At 45.7% G+C, this 8,738-nt stretch overlaps 1 protein-coding gene across 3 annotated transcripts in view; it reads left to right on the top strand.

The window, feature by feature from the left end:
• Positions 1 to 8,738, top strand: part of map3k13 (mitogen-activated protein kinase kinase kinase 13) — a 41,798-nt gene that overhangs the window by 22,529 nt on the left and 10,531 nt on the right. Inside the window, exon 1 of one of the 3 annotated variants that reach the window (XM_020594802.1) lies at positions 2,691 to 2,951. The exons of the other annotated variants lie outside the window; for them this stretch is intronic. The gene's annotated coding sequence lies outside the window, so the exon portion shown is untranslated. Of the gene's footprint in view, positions 1 to 2,690; positions 2,952 to 8,738 lie in introns of those variants that run through there. 3 annotated transcript variants of the gene reach the window in all.

The raw sequence follows: 8,738 nt of genomic DNA, 5'->3' as shown, positions 1-8,738 counted from the left end.
GCCACCATTACATGGCAAATCGAAGACACCATACGGGAGGCCCAACAACAAGAACCCGATCCAGGGGCTGGACCACCAGATAGATTATACGTCCTCCAGGCTGCTAGGGCCCAGACCCTCGACTGGGCCCATGCCTCACGGCTAGCATGCCATCCGGGGGTACAACGTACCATCTCCCTCCTGAAACGTTACTTCTGGTGGCCCACCCTAGTAAAAGACGCCAGGGAGTACGTAGCCACCTGTGCTCCCTGTGCGCAGTCCAAGCCCTTACATCAGTCACCCGCTAGTCTCCTTTGGCCGCTGACTACGCCCAGCCGGCCCTGGTCTCACATAGCCCTCGACTTTGTCACCGGTCTTCCTCCCTCCCAAGGCAACGCAGTCATTCTCACCATAGTTGACCATTTCTCCAAGGCTGCTCATTTTCTTGCCCTTCCTCAGTTGCCCACTGCAACAGCCCAGCTCCTGGTTCAACACGTTTTTCGCATCCACGGCACTCCCCTCACCATTGTTTCCGACCGTGGTCCACAGTTCACCTCACACGTCTAGTCAGCCTTCTACACAGCCATCGGTGCTCGCCCCAGTCTTTCCTCAGGTTATCACCCCCAAACAAATGGTCAAGCTGAACGGTTGAACCAGGAGCTGGAAAACGCACTCCGCTGTGTCTCCAATTCAGCACCTGAAGACTGGAGTCTGCTGTTGCCTTGGGTAGAATACGCCCACAACACCCTCACCTGTTCTGCCACCGGTATCTCACCCTTTGAGGCCTCCCTTGGCTACCAACCACCTCTTCTGTCTGCAGTGGAAACCGACATCGCCATTCCCTCAGTCCACGCCCATATCACTTGCTGCCACCCTGTCAAAATAAAAGCCTGAGCCCGGAAGCCAGTGGGACAGAATCATGACATTTATGACACACTGTGGCTTCTTAGTATACGCATTTATCTTTGTTATATGAATTCACACACCAAATGTACGCTGCATCCTTTACTACATGTTTTCAGTGCCTCTCATAATTAAATTCATCCCTAATATCCAATAGCAAAATGTGTAAAATCACGTAACAAAATCAACCATCGTTTTTATGACAGTCCAAAGGAGTCAGTCTCCATTTACAGTGGTGGGTGACTTTCCTTTTAATTTTCTGAAAACTGAAACATGGGAGTCCAAATATAAGGATATTGTGTTCATAGGAATCAGTTGAGGGTTTGAGCAAACCTCTAAGTAAAAACTGATGTGGGGACATTGTTATTTACTGTATAATTAGTGATGACTTTGCCTTTAATTTAAAAAAAAAAATAAACAACCGTATATTAATATTACTTCAAATGTGTGATCATAGTCAAGCTCACTGAATGGGAATCCACTGAGAGTTTGAGCGAACCTTGGAACTTCCATTCTGGCTGCTATCAGCACCTCTCAGGTTTGCTCGGCCGCTCTGGCCTCCCTCACCTTTCCTACTGTCTCTTGCCCATTTACACTAATCACATTTACCTGTTCCTCACTCCCTTATCACCAGCTGCACTTGATTAGGTTGCTCACTATATTACCCGGTTTCACTCCTCAGTCACTTGCCAGTTCGTTCTAGTCTCTAGGCCATTTTTTTCTCCGTGCTCTTTCGTTGTTTTGTATGTATTTATCCCCTAGCCAGCTACTGTTTTGTGTTCCCCCGATGCACTGTTCCTCCGGACCGTAGCTCCACTCTCCCCTCCCAGGCAGGTCAATGCTCAGTCGCCTATCTGTTCCACTATTGCCTTCATCTCTCTGTCTCTACCTTCAGTAGCCACCATCACCACCGACCAGCCCAGGAGTGACCTAGCCTACGCAGCTTGGCCCAGCTCTCCATCTCCTCGCCTCCTGCTGTTGGTCAAGCACCCGACTACTACTCATCGACAGGACTACGCACTATTTCCCTCTGTGTATTTTTACTCTCATCATCACTGTGCATAATAAATCACTGCTTGCATCGAAGTCATCTATCTGGGTCCGCCTCTTTCTCGTTCGCTCACTGACAGGTGCGAACGGCACATAACACATCAACAGATTTCCACAGCTTGACATCACAGATGTTGTACTTCTCAATAGCTTAAAGATTATCTGTTTACTTATTAATGTTTCATTAAAAATAGTCAAAAGATACAGACACTGCACTACTATCCAACAGCAAATGTAATGGCAAAAACCATTAATAAAGCCATTAAACGTTGCCTTCTTGTGGATACTGTACTAGTTTTTTCAGAGGATGCATTTTATGCTGCCGCTACATGTGAATATAAAGCAGGATGTCTTGTCATATGTTTGGTGCAGTGTTGTAAAGATAGCAATGACTACCACTGTGTTGATGCGTACATGAAATGTTTGTTACCAATGAATAGTCCATGCTCTGTAACCAGGATACAGAGTACAGTCACATGTGGGATGTTGATACAGTTGTCGTGGAGAGAACTGATTACTGCTTTGGTACAAAAGGATTTTCTTTTGTGTAGAAACAGTCTGTCCTACTTACAGAGACACCACTGCAGCCTAGCCTGCTGTTCCCAGCTGGTGCTGCTTTGAAATACTCCCCCGCCCCCCTTCTCTTCTCCTCTTTTCTTTATCTCTCTTTGCTCCTCTGAGTCTCAGCTGAAAACCCCACCCCTCCTGCATCCGCTACTCCCCTCCTTTGCTCTTTGAGCCGCGTCCCTTCTGCGTCAGGCAGCTCCATTCATGAAAAGTGTGACGTGAGCAGGTTTTCAGCAACCCGCTGACGCATCCGCCTACTCACTCACAGCACAGGTGCTGCAGGAGTTAGAGGAATGTCCGTCCGTCTCTGGCCTCTGTCTCTCGCTTCCTGGGTTTCTCCTTGTTTTTTCTTGTGTCCTGGCCATCGCTTTAGTCTTTATCCCCCAGCTTTTTATTTCTTCCATCCCTACCTCAGAGCTGAGAGAGAACCATGAATCGGAGCCCTGTCTGCTGTGAGTAATCTGAGTGGAAGCAGTGTGATGTGGAGGTACTTGTCCTGCTTATGTGTATGATTTGCCTCTGGTGTTGCACAGTTCATCCTTGATTGTGCATGTCTGCAAAGACACATTCTCTGGTCTGTATATGTGCGCTGTTTGCACAAGGATCACCTTTCAGTGTTTGCTCAGTGGCAGTGCTGCAGGAGTGTGTTGAGTGGTCGTGCACCGGTGCGTACAGGAGCTATTTTAGGCTCAGTCGTGTTGCTGCTGCTGCTGCTTTTTGATGCAGTACTTCTCTGTGCCCTCTGAAGGACAGGTTGAGATGTAGGTAGGTAGATGTATAACCTGTGAGGCACTGGTGCTCAGAGGTGAGACATTTATGAAGCACATGTGTAATTGCGCACACACACAGGCAGTTCTGTATCTGCACCTACACAAATTACATTGCTTCCACAGTGTCTCATTTTCTCTTCTCTGCCTCTCTCATTGTGCAGCTGCCTTAGCTTGCCTCACCATTTTTGACTTTTCTCCCCCATTTGCATCCTCTTCCATCTCAGCAGCACCTCTGTCCTCTGCTGCTAAGCATGTTTATGTAACAGTACAGGATGAGTAGCGGACAGCCAGGCTTTAGAGGAGAGGAGGAGGAGGGGAGGGCTTCATCCTCAGTGTTTAACATAATGGTCCCATATTCATGTCTGAGAGGAGTTTGCCATTTGGGATTTCTCTAGAGTGTTTGGCTACAACTGCTTTGAGAACAGGATTTAATTTTTTCGATGTACATAAGATGCATGTTGCGGTTGTTTTAATAGCGAGCAAGGATAATATAAACCCAGAAGCTAATAGATGTACTAATTTGTATTGATTCCCTGGCTTTCTGCTGTGGTAGTCCGTCTTCAATCAGAAGAAATAACATATAGTACACACCCACTTCCTCTCGTTAGACTCATGCTCCATTTTTTTGCTTTGAAGCTTTGTGCATTTTCATATTGCAGCCATTAAAATGGTGTCAGTCACAGCCCATCTCCTGCAATATGCATTTGTCCGTCTGTTTGTGTGTCACTTTTGTGTGTGTGTGTGTGTGTGTGTGTGTGTGTGTGTGTGTCTCTCTCCTCTGTTCTTATTGTTGGCGGGCCAGGCAGGCCATCCCTATTAAAGGAGCACAAGGGGGATTGTTGTGGGAGCAGCTGCTCGGTGTGCATGTTGAGTGAGTGTGTGTGCGTGCTGCTGTCTCCTGGCCGTGCAGGGTAGACAGGCCCAGGTCACATGGAGCCTGCCCCTCTTGTGTCCTTTGTTGTCGCTCTGGGAGTCTTTCCCATTGGAGTGTGGTCAGTACAGTATCATGCCGCAAGCAGCCACAGCATCAGCAGCAGTTTCTCTTTCTCCTTTTTGTCTGTCTGTCATTCAGGTTTCTCTGCTACAAATTGTCTTCCACATCTCCCTGTGTGGCCTTTTTCTGTCTCCCTAATCTTATTCCTCCACTTTTCCTTCTACTGTCTCCTTGGCACCATCATCCTTCTCTGTCTGTTTGCATTCGTAATCTCTCTAGGTGGATTTGTTAGTATTCAATAATAGAGCCCTGTAAAGCTTTATCATTAGCATCACTGGGGACCAAGAGTCTGATGGACTGAAAATGCAGATATTAAAGCTTTTAGAGCTTTTCAGACGAGGGCCCCTGACAGTTGCAGATTTCAGAAGGCTGTGTGTCCTGGTTGCAGCGTTGGCTGCAGCTTCAATGAAAGGCTGGTAGAAGGAAGCTGGAGGGAGAATGTGTGAGGTGTCGGTGGTGTGTGCTCTTTTCTTCACTTACTTATTGTCTTTCTGTTCTGGCTGGTACCAGCTGAGGCTTTTTGAGTTACAGATTGTGTGTGGTTGCTTATGATTCTCAGCCACATTAACCCTGTATCTTAATGTATTAGAGAACATGTTGGTCAGCTATAGTTTTGTTGGAGTCATTGACGAACTAGGAAACCACAGAGAAACCGTCCATATTCCATGTGATCCCACCTGACACTTTCCCTGCAGCTTCAGCAGCAGCTTTGACCCTGCTCTGACTTGCCCACAGCAGGCAGGGATTATTTTTCTGTGGCTTGCTTTTCCCTCCAGCCACCAAGTGGTATTTAAGTCAGCCCAGATGAGTCACCAGGGGGAATCAGAATATGAAAGCAAAAGGATTATAATGGAACATCAGCTGTGTGACTGTAAATGCCTGAACACTGTGGCTGAGTTTGTTTATTTTTCCTTCTACCAGTGTGCCTGAACCAGCAGATTATTACTGTCACCCACCTCCAGCAGGCTGTTGGTCCCCTCTGGCTGGGCTTGGGACCACGGTAGTGAGGGAAAGCTGATTTAGACATTGGCCCACAGTCAGATCAGAACTGGGCAGCTCTGTTAGCATAGTCATATTTCCAAGGTCTCTGTATTTGATGTTCATCTCACTAAATATGTTAAAATTTTGCCTACTTCAAAGAAAAGCATTATGTTTCCAGATGTCTGTTTCATAAGATTGTTTTGAAACACAGTGAACACTAGCCATGAAAGTCCAAAGTATGCACTGGCAAGGGAAATAAGTACAGAGACCAGAGGCAATAGTTTGACTGTGACCCAGAATAACAGGCCGTCAAATGTGTAGTTCAGATCATAGAGACTCCTAAGCTACTGATAAGAGACTGTGTTTCGGGTCTATTTTGACTTTAGACTCTGAACTTACTTCTTTTAGGTACTTAGTGGAGAGGAGCACTGCTCTCACTATTTACTTGCTCTGGTTGTTTTGTCAAATGAGATCAGGAAGGATAGGAATGTCTAGAACTGGTATTAATCCTCCCTCCCAGCAGTGAGGCAATGGAGCAGGTTAGTTTGCTGAATCTAGACAGTATGTGTTAAAAGGTTTGACTCTGGTTCATTATGATGCAGTCTGCTGTGTCTGTAGTTGTCTGAGGGTATGAAAGTCTTGGTGCTGAACAGGTCTATAACATGCACCTTGTTCTTCAGAAAGGCCAATATGGAGTGTGACTGGTAGCAGAAGGTCAGGATGGATGCTGTGTTGACATGGTAACACAAGAATGATGAGGTGGGATAGAGGCTAAATTGGTTCTTTGTTGGTGGCACAGCTGTCACCTAAAGGGAGGTTCCCTCTATGGGGCCCAGCAGGACTTCCCTTAATGAGTGATGGAGACACACATGACTCTGCTGCTGCTGGTTCTGGGTCTCTACATCTGAGCATAAATGCAGTGTGCATGTTTGTGCAGGTTAAAGTTCTCTCTGTTGCTATATTAATATGCTGTAATAGCTGGTTTTGTGAAAGTACGTTGTATTAAAACAAAATCTAAACAGTCATGTTGGTATTTGCTTTGTGGAACAAAAAAAACCCACCATCCCCAGTGGATTGCTGGGAGGAGTGAGATTATTGGATCCTGCCAGACACGCCCCAGCCATATGTGTGTGTGTGTGTGTAAGCAAGTATGTGTGTTCTCTGAACCTTATCCCCCTGCATCACCAGCTGCCATGCACACATATACAGAGTGGGGGAATAATAATACCAGTGAGGCCTGTTTCCTAATGCATTGCGCTATTAGCCACTGACATTAGAGAGGCAAGAAATGACAGGAAGTGTGTAGAGGATATATGGAGGGGGAGGGCTGACTAGGGTTTGTGTTTGTACAAGCTTGTCTCTAGAGCCCTGTAGAGGGATTAAAGGATCAGCCCCTGATAATTTCTATCTCCCTCTCTGGCTCATTCTCTCTCTCCCCCAGTCTTCATTATATCTATTCTGCTAAAGATTTGCATTGATATTTGCTTTATACAAACATGCACCACAGAATTTTTTCCAAACAGAGGGGCGGTCAGCGTGTCCTTTTTGCCCAGCTACGGTCACTTTTGGAAAGCCCTGTAAATAAATGATTGTGTAAATGAAACGCTGTGCCCTTCTTGATCAGGTGCAGACATTATTCATGGGATTCTACGCCCATAGAGATCTTCCATTAGAGATTAAGGGGAGAGCAAGAGGTCTGTTTCCTGGTCTTGGTGTCAGATATAGATGCATAGACTCAGTCCAGATTACACCTTTGAGGAAAGACAAAGAGGTAAAAATTATAAGAAGCTGAAAGGCATCAGATCTTCAGGCAGGTTGTGCTCTGTGGTCATTACTCAGGAAAGATAACTACAGCATTTACTGTGAGTGTAGTCGTGTGTGTGTGTGTATATGTTTCTATCAAGCCGACCGCATCTACCCACTGTGGCCCACATCAGAAGCCCAGCTTTGAGAATCATCCATGGGATGGAATTACAGTGCGGGCCTCTACTCGTACAGCTCGATTGTCTGGGCTGTTGAAGGGACAGATTTACTGGATACCTGAGAGAACATTCTCTCCTTCCCCTGCACTCTCAGCAGCCTGCTTAGAGACAGGCCTGCATTATAGATGAGCTCCTGGCAACCACCACGCTCTCACAGCACTCAGGTTACCCCCATTAGATATACACAGCTACAGTACAATCAATTCGCATTAAACATGGGAGCAGCATCCGTGTGGACCAGCAGACTAGGACATCTCCAGTTTGAGCCCCATCAGGAACCTTTTTATGTGCCTTTCTCTTTTGCCATCTTTTCTGTTCTCCAGTCTATTGTCAAATGGCCAAAATGCCAAATAACAAATCTATAATTAGAAACACGTCAGGGTCTGAACCCCAGGCTGGGTGTTGTGAGTTATCTGCATCAGAGGGATCAGCGCTCGATTGTACTTTGACCCGTGCTAAGTGGAAGAGCTGTGTGTTCATGCCAGCACTTGCCACACAGGGCAACATAAACAAAGTGTGTTTCACTTGGACTTCCACGTAACACAGAGCCAGCTCACCATTCTGCCGCTCTGACTCCACCCTCCTGGACTTTGAGCTCCTCTTCCTGTCTCCGTACACACTGTACAGCCTCTCACTCTCTCTCTCTGTGCCACACTCTGTTTTCTACTGCCCCTTTCAAACTTTATTGGGTTTCTGAGGCTGTGTCCTCATGGATTTAAAGGGGAAGAAACTCAAGTGTCATTTAAACAGTGATTGCTTCTCTGCTGTCTGCTGCTTTTTTTATCAAGGGTGGTAAAGGAGCACAGTCAGGCTGTGGATAGATGACCATCTGTTTGCCTGAAAACACACTGCATGCTACACTTGCAACAAATTAAAGCCCCCATGTGTAGGATCTGAACATATCTGACTTGGGCAACCCCCAGTGGCAGTGTTGATAAAGACACTGTGGCAGCCTGCACTGGTCACTGATACTCTCCTGCCAGAATAATGTAAGGTAACATGTTATAATAATGCCTGTAAACTTTTAGAAAAGTTAGATTTTCTTAACTGCATCTTTAATATGAAGCATTTTATCATTCTCCATTGTGAAATGCAGGGTTTTGTTATACTTTAAGTTGCAGGTTTGACTCAAGTAGCAGAACAAATGTTTTTTTTAATATGATAAACATGGCCACTGTAGTTTTATTTTGACTCAGTCCAACATACAAACCATCATGCTGCCATAAATACTTGCTAGAGCATCATATGTGTATGAATCCACATCTAAAAATGCAAAGAAAATGTAGAATATCGCAGCCTTATTCTTTTGTTCTTACATTTCAGTTATTAACCTTTTTACTGCTTCTCATACACTGAACATGAGTGATGAATTTTAACTGCTAATGTTAACACACATAACACAACATTAACGCCAGTATTAAAGCATGGCGTTTCATGCTTGACATGGAGATCTGCATGGCCAAGTGATCTCAGCTCAAGATCCATTTACTTTGAGCTGTCAGCTGCATATAT

The sequence above is a fragment of the Monopterus albus genome, unplaced genomic scaffold (genome assembly GCF_001952655.1).
Source record: "Monopterus albus unplaced genomic scaffold, M_albus_1.0 scaffold24.1, whole genome shotgun sequence".
Lineage (NCBI taxonomy): Eukaryota > Metazoa > Chordata > Actinopteri > Synbranchiformes > Synbranchidae > Monopterus > Monopterus albus.
The sequence above is the reverse complement of the archived record's forward strand: the minus strand, read 5'-3'. Positions and strand labels throughout refer to the sequence as shown.